Source organism: Chelonia mydas, chromosome 13 (genome assembly GCF_015237465.2).
Source record: "Chelonia mydas isolate rCheMyd1 chromosome 13, rCheMyd1.pri.v2, whole genome shotgun sequence".
Classification (NCBI taxonomy): Eukaryota; Metazoa; Chordata; order Testudines; family Cheloniidae; genus Chelonia; species Chelonia mydas.
The window spans coordinates 18,369,550-18,385,445 of NC_051253.2; the positions used below are offsets into that span (position 1 = coordinate 18,369,550).

Sequence of the window (15,896 nt, forward strand, 5' to 3'; positions counted from 1 at the left end):
TCAGTCAGTTTTATCTAAACAGCATGAAAATAGTGATTAAAAACCCTAATTTTAGCAGCAGCACTAACGTAATGTTTCTGGAATCAATTCAATTTCAGTAATTCTCATTTATATGAATTAACAGAATTACCCACCTGTTTTCATCCTACAGTAATCTCATGCATAGACAGGTTTAATTGTGTTAGTTGCCAAAAACATATTTACTCTGTCACAGCCAAAACTTGGTTACTAAGAAAAGTAAAGTTTGCTAGTCCATCCACTGAGAGATTTTTAAATGCTAATACTTTAGTGAAGCCATAAGGAGTTGTGTCTCATTCTTACGATTTCTAAAGCATGCTGTAGAAGTTGAAAAATTTCAAGGCCATTATAGGCATTAGTAATTCACATTGCCATGTCGTAATCCCAGTGAGTCTCAGTCCCAACCTCTTGAACCAGAGACTGGTGGGCCTGGGTGTGTTGGAAGTAACTCCATCTCCTTCCCTCTACCTAAGAGGGAAAGTATGTATCCTCATGTTGCTCCATAGCAAGCTCAGCTGATTAACTTGCATTGACTTGATTTAACATGAGTCCTATCCATTCTGTAGCTAGGACAGTAGCCGAAACCTGGGATTTAAAACTGATGATTGTGTAGCAAGAGAACACTAGGGGGTTGAAGGAGGTCGAATACAATGTAGAACTCCAAAATTCCTTCCAGGGTAAGAAAAGCCTCAATATGATTTGACAGTAGAGTTGCAACCCATTCTTTAAAGTTAGATTGAAGCATATACCTCAATATGAAACACCACTACTGTCATGATTCCTGTCAAACATGGGAATCTTCAGATACCCAATGTAGTTAGTGGTTTTTGCATCTGAATTCTACCCATTTTATTCCCTAATCTTATAAAATAGATCTTGAGAAAGAGTTACCTGAGTGATACAAGCAAGAGGACTTCAACAGAAAGCTGTAGTGCCTGCATTGTTGTTCATAGCTCTGTTGGACTCAAAATGACACCTGCTTTCTACAGGCAACCTTAATTCTGGTATTTACTAACTTGAGTGCTGACTTCGCAAACAACCTTCTTTTAATGTCGGAAATTGTGTAATACATGTCAGCTCAGCTGCACTGAACATTCAGGTGATTGCCTTTGACTGAAGATATCTGCATGAAGGCTGGAGTGACTATTCCTTGCAACTTTCTCTGCACTTTACTTTTTAGAAGCAAGGACAGTCATCTGTTCATCTGAGGGTTTAACTTTAAAATAACTTGGAGTTCTCTGAAGTACCAGTACCACTGAAAGGAACAAAGTCTGCTCAGCTGAAAGCTTACTATTTCTCTTAAAGTTATACCACCACAAATGAGACACCCACCATAATCCCACAGCTGAGCTCATTCACTGATAAGCAGACACTCCTGGACAAGTACAGAGAAAAGTAAACTAGTACTCACATTTAAATAAAAGAGATCTAGCATAATTAAGCTACCCGTAAGTGCCAGGTCATCCTCAAAACTTGAAGAAAATAGATGCCATTCACTACAGTTTGCTCTCTGTTCAGACCAATATTATTTCAAGTCTTGCTAGTAAGTTATTTTCTGGGAATTCACTTCATTACTTTTAAAAAAAAAAAGAAGGACTGGTATTCAACAGCACAACATTTGCTATCAGAAGCCTACTGAAAATTCATTTTGGAAGGAAGAATTTTTTCCTCAAAGCCAAAAACTACTTACAGAATCATGTACATAGCTTGCTTGTGGAAAAGAAAAGTGGGACTTCCAAATATAATTAGAAGTTAATCTGTGAGGAAAATACTGTCCCAAAATCCACAATTAACTTGTTAGAAGTGTTTTAAACTAATATTTACACTGCAAAAAGCAAGCTATGCAAAACAATTCTTGAGGGACAAAAAATGCTGTCTCCTAAAATAGGATTTGGCAAACTAATATGGTTAATCTAGGCAAATACTGCAATTTTAAGTACTAGAACACAAAATTAGTGCTGTTGTAAAAATTGAAAGAGCTGTTAATATTGTACCTGTGCTCTTCTCATACATCCATCCTGCTTTGTGACATTGGATAGCTAGTTTAGACCTCACAAATTAAATGATTTTTTCAGAATAAAAGCTCAATGAACAAACCACTGAGAACTTTTCTACAGTAGAACTTAGCAACTGTCAAACATGGTTTGTACATGCAAGTCTGAACCACAAGTGTTTACACTGTATAACTCTTAGGACAAAAAGTCTGGACACTGCACATATTTGGCTTATCCTAGGAACAAACTTGTGGAGGTCTGGACCAACATATAGAAGCATATTAGCTAAATCTAGTGAAGACACACCTGTTGGGTCTTGTCTTCACTAGGAAGAGAGGTGTTTTCTTACCATACATTACCTATCATAGCAACTAAGATGGTAAAATCCTAGTGAAGGCAAAGCAGTTTGTAGTTTCAATATGTGTTGGCAGATAAGCTATAGGCTCCACTGGTACAGCAGAACAATTGACCCAGAGAACACCCTATAATAAGGTTGCCCCAACTGGGTGCCCCCTGCAGAACATGTGTGCCCTACTTCAGCTTTCCCTTGGTCTAGCCAAGAACACAATCTCTCAAGTCAAAGACCCACCTATGGGCATGACTTATTCATGCAGGCGTGCAGTAATCTAAAAAACCGTAATGATCAAACCCAATTTTCCATTTCTGCAGTAAACATTAAGACAGCAATTTGCCATATCCCTCTCCAAAGGGATCTTCCAGAACACCCACCCATGAGTCCACCAGCATTTGGTTCTCAGTTCCTTTCTGTGCTTGTTCTAGGACTGTTCTCCAGGCCAGCCATCTGAGTAAACAGTCTCTACTTCTATCCAAACAGTCCAGCCTGCCAGCACAGGCTCTCTGGTTTTTCCAGCCTTCAGCAGTTGCTCAGGATGATCAGTAAGCTAACCTGCCCCCTCAATCTCCTAGCAATGCCTCACTATTTGCAATGAGGTCCTGCAGATGTTCCCACTCTCTGCAGCTTCCCTGTCTATCGCAGGCAGCTCTCACCCAATCCCTTCCTTGCTGGCTGGCTCACCCAGCCTCCTCCACTGTAGGATTCATGTGCCTTCTTCTAAGCCCACTTAGGAGGCAACTAATCAGCCATAGGTGCACTAGACCAAGTTCCCTCTTAAAGAAGCCAGTTACACTGTGACCTCAACTAATCCAACAGCCCCTCCAACCCAAAATGTTAAGCATTTGGCCTTCAGATAGGTAAAAAAGTAATGAATAAAATAATTCCCAAAATTAGCACAGGTTTAAATATTTAAGGGGAACAAGAAGTCCTTGGAAACAGTGGCTTCATATAAAGTTTCAGTTCAACATGTGCATGTTACAATATTATGTTCATGACCATTTATTTGGGTAATGGGAAATTCTGAAAGCTTCTACAATTATCTTGCCAGTCAAAAGTTGCTTTGTTAGGGTAAGGACTTCTCTATGTGAAAGCTGCATAGTTGACATAAGGGCTGATTTCAAAACCAATTTAGTTGAACTAGTGAAGAAGGTCACGTGGACTATTCTCAGTTTAAAGACAGGATTGTTTCAATTTGGCTTAAGTCAATTAGGAACAGTTTTAAGCTGAACACAAATAAGCATCTAAAGATGGGTTTACACCAGTTTATTTTTAAATTTAAAAGTTGTTAAAACTAATGCACTTTATATTTAGTCAAGTGCTAAAAGAAGGATGTATGAGAGAACACATTATGCCTTTATCATCTTTTACTCAGTGAAATGCTATCAACAAAGACTAGACACTTATACGAAGCCTGGTGGTCACTTCACACAATTACTCTACATGGGACTGTCACCTTGGGAATATGATGGGCCTCGTAAACTCAGGAAGTGTTAGGATGCTCTGGAATAGAACATGAAAAGAACATTAAGAAAGTGGGAGGTGGAGAGGCTGTTGACAGCTTGGGGTGGGTGTGGACAAACCCTTTTCACTGAAGCTTGGTGAGACTGCTCTATAAGGTCTCATTAAGATTGAATAAAGTTAAAGTCACTTGGGCAAAAGTAAAAGTCACTCCTCACTGGCCCACTTTCTCATATTTTACAAGGCATCATGTAAGTTTCCATTGCTCTGTTAGATTCCCTCTTCAAAAAGAGCATTAAGAATATCTGCTTGCTCACTTACAAAACTTTTAAAGCTACTAGTAATACAATTACACAGACATACACGTACTGGAATTAGTGTTTCAGACACAGAACTTTACCTGCTTTTTTGGTGTTCAGAAATAGTGTAGTGGTAGCTTTCTAACTTGTCTTCTCAAAATACTTTTCATGAGTGCTGAAACAAACCAGAAAGACAACCTTTAGTATTCCAAGCCAGCCAGAAGTTTTATTTTGAGGACAGACCAGCACAGCAAAGGCTTACTCAGCTCCAGAGTATATTTTTAAAATGGGGCTATTAGGAATTCATTTCTAAGCAACACAAAAGTGAAATTTACTAAAAAAAGTATTTTATGCAGAACCACTGTGAAGAAATTCAGTTTTCAATACATTTCAAATGGTCTGATTTCTTAAATGTTCTGCAGTATTCTAGTAAATAGATATAGAATTGAAGTGAAATTCAGATAGGAATCTTCATTCAAATGAGTGGAGTTATTTTTCAGTAACTCTTATATACCTTAACTTTGATATATAGTTTAGCATTTTAGGATTACTACATTATTTAAAGAAAAATTGAAGAATAATATTAAATACCACAAGATAGAGAGCTCTAAAAGCAGTTTCACATGATAAAACAGGAAAGAAACCTAGGTGTTATACACACCTCAATGAGCCGTGCTCCAAAAGCAGATGAAGCCACTCTACTTTTGGAGTACAAGTCTGTTCTAGATATGGTCAGACTTTGATTGTATTTATCAACTGTAGAACATTTGCTCTCGCCACTAATCTACACTTATGCAGTTTATATCTGACTTTTAGTGCTGAGTGAGCTCAATGTTTTCTGGCCAACACTGGCCCTCCCAGGCAGTTACAGTCTCACCTTATACAGCTGGCCATATATTGGATCTAGCAGACTTATAACTTCTAGACCTGTGTCATGGACTGACCATTACCTCCTGCATTTTGAGGTTGGGGTTTTGAGAGCTTGTTCTTTGAGGCTAATGCAAGCAGATTGTCAGAGCCTTCTAGAACACGAGTTTTGTTTTGACAGATTGACTATTCTTGACTTGGTGGATTACAAGATGTTTATGCACTAGGTGGCCCCTAAGCATCCTCTTCTCTGGCTTTTGTTCTCATAAGGCACCTTCACATGTAAATAACCTGCGACAAGTTGAACAAGATGGTAGACGAGAGTCAGTGGAGGAAATCTTGTGCTGAGGCAGATCAATTGCAGAATAAAGATTTTTAATTTCTTATATTGTGGCTGCACAAAAGGAAAATAAAAACCTCTTGTCCTTCTTGCAGACAGCTCAATAGCAACCTCTGCTCAATGCACAGTTGTGGTCAAATAAAGGAAAAAAGCTGTTCAGTTATACAAGGAATGGGCTAGTGAATACAGAGAATATGAAAATGCTGTTATATAAAGTTAATGTCGTGGCCTGATCTGGAAAACTGTGGGCAGTACTGCTCACCCTGTTTCAGAAAGGATATTGTAGAATTTAAGATGAGAGGGTAGACTAGGAACTTCTGTTCTCCTTGTCTCATAAAAGAGGCAAAGGGACATTCAGTGAAATTAAAAAAGGTGTGAAATTCATCAGGTAAGAAAATATTTTCCATACAATGTGTAATTAATCTGTGGAACTCATTTAGGCTAAAAACTTAATATTGAAAAAGAAACTGGACATTTAGTGGGAATATCAACATCCAGAGTTATCATTAATGACAAAATTACATAAAATTTATTCTCTTCCACTAGTGTTTAAAACAGTATTATTAGAGATCTGGATGAGGCCTAATATGGCATCCTCAAAAGCCTCTCGTGCTTCTGATGGACCTTAGGCCACGTCTACACTATCCGCCGGATAGTGATCGATCTATTGGGGATTGATTATCTCGTCTAGTGTAGACACGATAAATCTATCCCCGATCGCTCTGCCGTCGACTCTGGAACTCTACCACTGCAAGAGGCGGAAGCGGAGTTGACGGGTGAGCAGTGGCCGTCGATCCTGCGCTGCGAGGACGCAAAGTAAGTGATTCTAAGTCAATCTAAGATATATGTCGACTTCAGCTATGCTATTCTCGTAGCTGAAGTTGCATATCTTAGATCGATCCCCACCCCCAGTGTAGACCAGGCCTTAGGTCTATTCAGTATGGAAATTCCTTCTTTTCTGACACAATGTTGAGCAGCAGATTTGTTCTGGGTCAGATTAACCCACGAGTTAAGCCAAACTACTTTTGCTCAGTAGCTTATCTTTTCCTTCCTTGAACATATTACAGAATTGCCAATCAAATTTCCAGCTATGCAATTTAGAACATGAAGGATATTATAGCCTAGATTGAAAATCTGGATGTCAAAAGGAAAAGAAAAAAGGGGTAACCCCAAAGATGGGCATTTACACTCTGCACAGATCCAATACTACTTTGATTTTGTGTGATTATAATTTATTTCACCTATTAATTACAAGCATTGTTACATAGGAACTTAGTGTTAACTAGGAAGTGTAAATGTATTTATGCCTTGCACTCTGTAAAGCTCTGGCCAATCATTTCATCACTGACTGAGAAGCTTGAATTTCTACTCAGTGGAACTGCTGACCGAAATACCAATAGCATAAGCATGCCTGCATGTTAAAGGAACTAGTGGAAAATTTCACAGGCTGACATCCAGAATGTCTGTGGTTCCTTTTCCTATCTCTCTTTCTATGAGGTATTAGGAGACCAGGACCTCAAATCTATTCTTTGTGAATCTTGGAAATTTCCACTGCTTCAGAGATCTATAAAAAATTCTCAAAACTAAAGCCCAACCAACTCTAGAGTTTGACTTGACAGAACCCATAATTTAAACAAGTTTTTTTGGGATAAAAGCATCGCCAATAGCAATAAAAACCCAGAGAACTGAACCAGAATGAGAGAAGTGTTACATAGCCATTTTGAAACAACACATGCCACATTGGGGAGGGAGACAGTAAATTCATTTGAAGTCCAGATATGTATATTTTGAAGGGACTTTCAAAATGATATAGAACCCTTGGAAGCTCACCAAGTTAGTACAGCTGTGTACACAAAACTAGATCGAATAAAGCAAACTGCTCAATACAATATAAGTCTACTAGTTCAGCCTTGAATGTCCTTCTTTCCCTTAATAAGGACATATTCTTTATATTTATTAAACAGAAGAGGGTAACTTTGTAAAGTGCTGTTTTGGACTTCATTTCCTTGATTTAGAGCCATATTTTATCAATAAGATCCAGGCCAACAAATGATATTTATATTAGACCAAATTTAAAAAAATCCTTAATTATGTTCTTAAGAAAGCTGTTTCAGATGAGAAGTTTTAATTACAAACCAAGGCTTTTAAACAAGCTTGAACATAAATAGCTGTATGTCATTGGTTTACTAATGAAGAAAGCAGTATATCAGTGCATGGTGCCATGTAATGTTCCTAGCATCTAAACAAGATTTTTAGGTTATGTTTCCTCCCTTTATACTTTGACTTTTTTTGCTTTAAAAAGAATGATTCTGTTTTAAAAATGTTACCTATTTTAAACAAGACTAATTTTAGCCTGCTCAAAGTTATACATCTGCAATTATAGATTTTAAAAACTGATTCTGATTAAAGTAGAAAGTTTTAAAATTAGAGGATTGCAAATATAGTAATCACCAAGTTATGTACATGCCAACACCAGTTACTGAAAAACACTCAAAGCAGAATCTCTTTATTTTGCAGACTTCATAATCTGCATAAAAGTTGATGACCTCGCCTCCCAGATACAGTACGAGCTTCATTAAGATTTTGTATTTTGTTAAAAACACCATATTGAATGTAGGCATATAGTTGCTATACAAAGTGCACTATACTGAATGTAGTAGTGTACTCTGATGGCTGAAGTTGGACAGCAATTGACAGTCAGTTACATCGTGATGCTAGCTTTGCTTTTGTACTGCGTTTGAATTCAGTTTGAAGAGTAAGGCCACAATTGTTCTCCCCAGCCATTCCATTGTGTTGCAAGGATAAATGCATTGGGGGTGGGGGAGAAGATCAGAAGAGAAAGGATGCAGAATATTCAACATACATAATGGCAATGCATTTGTACCATCTTCTTAAAAAAACTTAAGGCTAGAAAGGACCTCAAGAAGCTTTACCTCTGAATTGGACAAAGCCTTCTGTATTACTACTCCAATATGCAAGCACTACAGAGAATGTGTCTCCCTGGTGTGGAAAGACTGTCCAAAAGTACATCCCCAGAGGTATCAGACACACATACATGGACTTCACAACAGACAAGCCACCAACAAGATTCAAAATTATTTGATTTGGATCCCTTTGGTGAAAAAAAAGCTATTAGACTCAGCAAAATGCTTGAGAGAGACTGGAAAGGAGCAGCTGGAGAGAGCTGACGGAAACAAACCCTGTGCCATAACAGAAAAAAAAAAAAACCCACACAACACAGCAGTCCCTCTTCCCTCCCACCCCATTCCCGGTCACAAACTGATGCATTACAGCCCAAGTACATTCCCATTGTCTCTCCCAACCAAGTCCACACCAACTCATTCTAAACAGTAAACCACAAAGTAAAGAATAGAATGAAACAAGCAAAACTTTGCATACTCCCTAGAGAGGGCAAAGTCCACAATGAGCAGCTCAACACTGAAGAACTGAACATAGCCATAAAAACCCTAATTGTGGGAAGCAACTACTATGTATCTAATGAACTATTACCACACTTTGGGGGGGTGGGGGGGAGGAGGAGGGAGGACAGAAGTGGTTTCTTGACTTTAACTCTTGGATGGAGACAATGAAACACTCAGGCGCACCAAAGAGGTTGCTCTACTCAATTCCAGAGTTACCATCCAACATCTTTACTCTTCTTAACCTACTAGCTATGTGAGCAGGTGATAATGGTAGCCTAGCACCAATATTAGAAGGGCAGCTGATGACCAAGCCAATTTCTGCCCAGGACATTCACGTGGTCAAGTTGTAAGCTTAAGTCAATTTATTGAAGATGGTTTCAGAACCAGCACAAATACAGGGGCTGTGTTTGTTAATCTATGGATTGCCTAAAACAGAAAACCTTAGAATATCGATAGAAATAAACAATGATTTTTGAGAAATGGCAAGATGGTCCAAGACATTTCCTCCCTGCTCAAGAATCTATTTGTCAGGATGGATGGTCAGACAAGTCTACAGCATACTCAGATGAATGGATTGACCCAAGGCTGTTTAATGTCTATGCAAGTTAACCAGAATCTAACGTGTATGCAAGTTAACCAGAATCTAACGTGTAAAGATTAAATTTATGCAGATAAATCAAATCTTTGATGACACTGAGCACATTTAACTAGCTCCCTGAGTATGCTTGGAAAACACCATTGCACTTCATACCTGAATGTCAACCCTTGCAACACACATGTGCATCTTCCACCTGTAACATAAGCAATCCAAGCAAAAACTTCAAATAGCACAGGTTGGTACAATCCTTGAGTACTACAGACATCTGTTGTATCATAGGGTCACATTAGATAGAACACTGACATTCAAAGAGCACATCAAGAAGCTGAAAAAGAAAGTGAACTCCAGGAATTGGAGTTTCTGCCTTAAACTGAAGGCATCCTCCCTTGCTGATGGAGGAGCAATCCCAGCCAAGTACTATAGTGATGATGTGGGAGTTGGCTTCAAAGTCCCTCTGATAGCCCTGCAGGATTGATTTCAATATCAGTTTTGTGTACCTGGCTTGAGTTTGACCATATAGGGGCACAGTACTCTGCAACTGAGTAACACGGGGCATGACTGGTTGCTCTGTGTTTTGGGATCAGCTCCCCATTTTGTATTGGTCAGTTGCTGAAGTATACAATTCCTGGAGTTCACTTTCTTTTTCAGCTTCTTGAAACCAGTCATGCCCCGTGTTACTCAGTTGCAGAGTACTGTGCCCCTATATGGTCAAACTCAAGCCAGGTACACAAAACTGATATTGAAATCAATCCTGCAGGGCTATCAGAGGGACTTTGAAGCCAACTCCCACATCATCACTATAGTACTTGGCTGGGATTGCTCCTCCATCAGCAAGGGAGGATGCCTTCAGTTTAAGGCAGAAACAGGTACATGAGCCAATACATCCACTGTGTGGACACATTCTGGACTTCCTTCTCTCAGATGGTGGAAAGTACTTCACCTCAGTAAAGTCTTTGTAGCTTTCCACATTGTTACTCTGCAGCTTTCCTCAAAATACAATGGTGAGAAATCATCCTGGAGAACCTGATTCCTTCAGAACAATTCCCTGCAAGCACTGAACTCTAACGAAAACACTACTGTACTCTAAATCAAGCAAGAGCTGCAGTGTCAAAGACTGAGGACAATGAGACCAAGAGAAAGCTGAGGAACCCCAAATTTGAATGTGGAAAGCTTAAGTAAACATTTGAACGTTGTTTGATGCAGTGCCTCTAACATCCTGAGCTCTAAAGAACTATTTGAGGTGAGTGACAGCACCAGGTCTTGGCTGCAGTTTTGGAGTGATAAGCTAGGACGATCTATAGTTCAACCCCCTGCACTTAGACAGAGCCAAGTACACCTAGATCATCCCTGACAAGTTTCTTTTAAAAACTGGACAGTTAATAAAGTATGCAGTGTGATTTGTTTATACTCTGCTACCTACACCTACCACCCAGGGAAGGAGAAAACTTTTAACTAACAGTTTACCATCAATTACAGTGGGAAGTTTAAAATACTGACGACAGAGCACTTGTTATCTAATTTAAGATTAGTACCTCTACAGTTAGCAGACTATTTATTAAAAATGCTGCATAGCAGTATTACTACTTTGTGGTGTACACAGTCTCAATTTTAATTTTTTCAATATTCATATTATACCCTTCCTGACATTGCCTACATTTCTGCAATCACTAAATAAATGTGCAAAAAGAAAAGGAGTACTTGTGGCACCTTAGAGACTATCAAATTTGAGCATAAGCTTTTGTGAGCTACAGCTCACTTCATTGGATGCATGCAGTGGAAAATACAGTGGGAAGATTTATATACACAGAGAACATGAAACAATGGGTGTTACCATACACACTGTAACGAGAGTGATCAGGTAAGGTGAGCTATTACCAGCAGAGGGGGGGGAGAGAGAGAGGAAAAAACCCACCCCTTTTGTAGTGATAATCAAGGTGGGCCATTTCCAGCAGTTGACAAGAACATGTGTGGAAGGGGGGGGGGGGGAGGGAGGAGAGGAGAAATGTGGAAATAGTTTTACTTTGTGTAATGACATATCCACTCCCAGTCTTTATTCAAGCCTAAGTTAATGGTGTCCAGTTTGCAAATTAATTCCAATTTAGCAGTCTCTCGGAGTCTGTTTTTGAAGCTTTGTTGTAATATTGCTGCTTTTAGGTCTTTAATCGAGTGACCAGAGAGATTGAAGTGTTCGACTAGTCTTTTAAAGGTTCTAATTCTTGACGTCTGATTGGTGTTCATTTGTTTTTACGTAGAGAGACTCTCCGGTTTGGCTAATGTACATGGCAGAGGAGCATTGCTGGCACATATCACATTGGTAGATGTGCAGGTGAGTGAGCCTCTGATGTGATTAGGCCCTATGATGGTGTCCCCTAAATAGATATGTGGGCACAGTTGGCAACGGGCTTTGTTGCAAGGATAGGTTCCTGGGTTAGTGTTTTTGGTGTGTGGTTGCTGGTGAGTATTTGCTTCAGGTTGGGGGGGCTGCCTGTAAGCAAGGACTGGCCTGTCTCCCCAGATCTGTGAGAGTGATGGGTCATCCTTCAGGGTAGGTTGTAGATCCTTGATGATGTGTTGGAGAGGTTTTAGTTGGGGGCTGAAGGGGACGGCTAGTGGCGTTCTGTTACTTTCTTTGTTGGGCCTGTCCTGTAGTAGGTGACTTCTGGGTACTCTTCTGGCTCTGTCAATTTGTTTCTTCACTTCAGCAGGTGGGTGTTGTAGTTGTAAGAATGCTTGATAGAGATCTTGTAAGTGTTTGTCTCTGTCTGAGGGGTTGGAGCAAATGTGGTTTTATCGCAGAGTTTGGCTGTACACAATGGATCGTGTGATCTGGATGAAAGCTGGAGGCATGTAGGTAAGTATAGTGGTCAGTAGGTTTCTGGTATAGGGTGGTGGTTATGTGACCATCGCTTATTAGCACAGTAGTGTCCAGGAAGCGGATCTCTTGTGTGGACTGGTCCAGGCTGAGGTTGATGGGGGGATGGAAATTGTTGAAATCATGGGGACAGGCCCAACAAAGAAAACAGAACACCACTAGCCATCACCTTCAGCCCCCAACTAAAACCTCTCCAACACATCAAGGATCTACAGCCTATAATGAAGGACAACCCATCACTCACAGATCTGGGGAGACAGGCCAGTCCTTGCTTACAGGCAGCCCCCCCAACCTGAAGCAAATATTCACCGGCAACCACACACCAAAAACATTAACCCAGGAACCTATCCTTGCAACAAAGCCCGTTGCCAACTGTGTCCACATATCTATTTAGGGGACATCATAGGGCCTAATCACATCAGAGGCTCATTCACCTGCACATCTACCAATGTGATATGCGCCATCATGTGCCAGCAATGCCCCTCTGCCATGTACAATGGTTAAACCGGAGAGTCTCTACGTAAAAATAAATGGACACAAATCAGACATCAAGAATTATAACATTTAAAAAACCAGTCGAAGAACACTTCAATCTCTGGTCACTCAATTACAGACCTAAAAGCGGCAATATTACAACAACAAAACTTCAAAAACAGACTCCAGTGAGAGACTGCTAAATTGGAATTAATTTGCAAACTGGACACCATTAACTTAGGCTTCAATAAAGACTGGGAGTGGATGTGTCATTACACAAAGTAAAACTATTTCCTCATGCTTATTCCCCCCTCCCTTACTGTTCCTCACACGTTCTTGTCAACTGCTGGAAATGGCCCACTTTGATCACCACTACAAAAGGTGGGGGGTTGTTTTGTTTTTTCCCCTCTCTCTCGATCTCTCTTCCTCCTCCCCTACCCCCTGCTGATAATAGCTCACCTTACAGTGTGTATGGTAACACCCATTGTTGCATGTTCTCTGTGTATATAAAATCTCCCTACTGTTTTTTTCCACTGCATGCATCCGATGAAGTGAGCTGTAGCTCATGAAAGCTTACGCTCAAATAAATTTGTTAGTCTCTAAGGTGCCACAAGAACTCCTTTTCTTTTTGCGGACACAGACTAACACGGCTGCTACTCTGAAACCTGTCATTAAATAAATGTGATTTGTCCTCCAAAAGCCCTCCAAAAAGAATTACCAAATATTTTCTCAAATCCTTGTCAGCTCAATTATTGAGTCAGAGATAGCATTAGGGAGACTGTTTTTGACTAGTACTGGCAGTCATAAAAGTTAAACAAGAAAGTTGATTGACACACTTCTATCAAGTTAGTTGACAAGATGGCTTGTCACCAGGCTTTTGGGGCTGAATCAGCACTGGAAGCTGCACTTGACTTTACACCATTATCTGAATGTAAACAGCTAAGCTCATTCAATATTTGGCCAATGGGACTGAATAACAGAGCTTTAGACCCAGGCAGTGTTTAGATTCCTCTCCAGACCTCAAGTGCTATTTGACAAGCAGTTCTTGGGGCAGTTTTCCCCCTCAATTTAAAGTTTCTAAAAAAGTTACACAATTTAGAATATAAAGAAAATCTGCTTTTGACACATGCAGATCTTAAAGAAATTTAGGAAGACCATTATTGTGTCTACATATATTGAGAAGTCATAGCATGAATATATTGTTTTAGAATTTAAAAATATATTACATGGTCCTGCAGTAGTGTTCGCTACTGCATTTGTAGGAGTATCAATTACACTTAATTAGAATTACTTGTTTTCAGTAGCTTGTGAGCAGATATAAAACTATCAACAGTAGTGACGTGGTGGATGCTTTACGTTCTAATTAAGTAAAATTAAAAGCAATGACAACCTAATACTAAAGGCCATAGAGCTCCCCACTTCCCTAACACAGCTTCTACATTTGTTTATATTACTATTTTCCGATTTGTAAGCACCAAAATACAACTGCAAGCTTCCTGCCTGCTACTTTAGCCACAATTCTCAGGATTTGTTTGTTTTCAGTTGGAAATTTAAGTATTCATTCTGTATGTATATAACAGTTACTGTAACTACAAAGTCCAAGTAAGAAGTGGATAACACCATCTATCCTATGTCAACAGCTCCAGATATGGGCAATCCAGAGAGCTCCTCTGCAGTTTTTACTTGGATTTAAATTTTTAGAAACCTTCAGAACTCTGTCTTCATTCTTCTTAGGATTGATGAACTTTCAAGGAGTTCAAGCACTGTTCTGAAATTCCCTCTCAGATTTTCCCTTCTTCATGGAAGAACTACCTTAAAAGAATGATTTCCAAAGTGACTTGTTAAAACACCATATCCAATGATAATCCCTAGTGTTCACTAACCATTCTCAGAATTGCTGCCTCTTAAGTCTCAGGGAAAGGTTTTCACCTAGGGAAGAAAAGTATCCCATTACAAGGACATCTTAATGAGACAGAATGTCTTGTGCAATTTGTACAAGTTTAGAGCAGGGAAACAGTATCATGATAAAATCATGAGAGCTGGCAATGCTACATTTAAATGTCTCAGTTTGGTGTTTTTCTTAAAAGAAAGCTGCTGGAAGCATCATCGGAGAATGCCAGATTTCATTAAAACAATAAATTGTAACCCTCATGGTTGCAGAAACAAGCTTGAGCACATGAATCCTAAAGTCTCAACACAAGACAAATATATTTAAAATCTTTTTTTAAAATGCTTGGGTTTAGCAATACTGGATATTTCTAGATGTTTTGAAGTACTGAAACACTGAGAGGAGTTTAGTTGGAATTCTCCACAAATGGACAATATTTTATATTTTGTAGATGCTGCTATCCCTTGCCCACTTATGCCCCTTCAAATAAGCTTTAGAGCAGGGGTGGGCACACTACATCCTGGGGGCCGCATCCAGCCCTCAAGCTCCTGCTGGGAAACGGGGTCAGAGGCTTGTGCTGGGCAGTTCTTGGAAGCAGTGGCACATCCCCCCTCCGGCTCCTATGCGTTTGGAGCATCAGGGGGCTCCGCACACTGCCTCCGCCCCAAGAGCTGCTCCCACAGCTCCCATCGGCCAGCGAACGGGGCCAATGGGAGCTGCAGGGACGGTACCTGCAGATGGGGCAGTATGCAGAGCCACCTGGCCATGCCTCCGCGTAGGAGCCAGAGGGAGGACAATGCCACTGCTTCTGGGAGCTGCCTGAGGTAAGCACCGCTCGGAGCCTACTCCTTGACCCCCTCGTGCCCCAACCCCTTTCCCCACCCCTTCTCCCATCAGCATAGGTACCTCACCTACCTGAGAGACAGTCGCAAGATCAACAGGAAAATTCACTGGAGGTTAGGTCCAAACTACAATGCATCCCTCCTATCAGCTTAGGTAGCGTCTTCACTGAAGTTCTACAGTGGCACAGCTACACTGCAGCAGCATTTTACATTAAAGGCAGTTAAACCAATCTAATTGCTGGTTTAGACAGCACTACGTTGATGGGAGAATTCTCTCATTGACCTAGCTACCGCCTCTTGGAGAGGTGTATTATGGATGCTGATGGAAGAATCCCTCCCATTGGTATAGTTCATGTCTTCACTAAAGTGCTACGGCGACAATTGCAGAAGTGCTGCCGCAGCATTTTAAGCTTAGATAAACCCTAAGTTTAAGCACATTAAGACTCAAACTCCAGCAAACCAAGACCAC

The 15,896-nt window shown here is 40.2% G+C and overlaps 1 protein-coding gene across 11 annotated transcripts in view; it reads right to left on the minus strand.

Moving 5' to 3' along the window:
- The window catches only part of NCOA3 (nuclear receptor coactivator 3), a 166,089-nt gene that overhangs the window by 145,492 nt on the left and 4,701 nt on the right, over nucleotides 1-15,896 (minus strand). For 8 of the 11 annotated variants that reach the window (XM_037916010.2, XM_043526683.1, XM_043526684.1 and 5 more), the window contains one exon: nucleotides 4,226-4,299. The exons of 2 other annotated variants lie outside the window; for them this stretch is intronic. The gene's annotated coding sequence lies outside the window, so the exon portion shown is untranslated. Of the gene's footprint in view, nucleotides 1-4,225; nucleotides 4,300-14,580; nucleotides 14,627-15,896 lie in introns of all 11 variants that reach the window. One more of the 11 variants, XM_037916006.2, reaches the window with a different exon arrangement.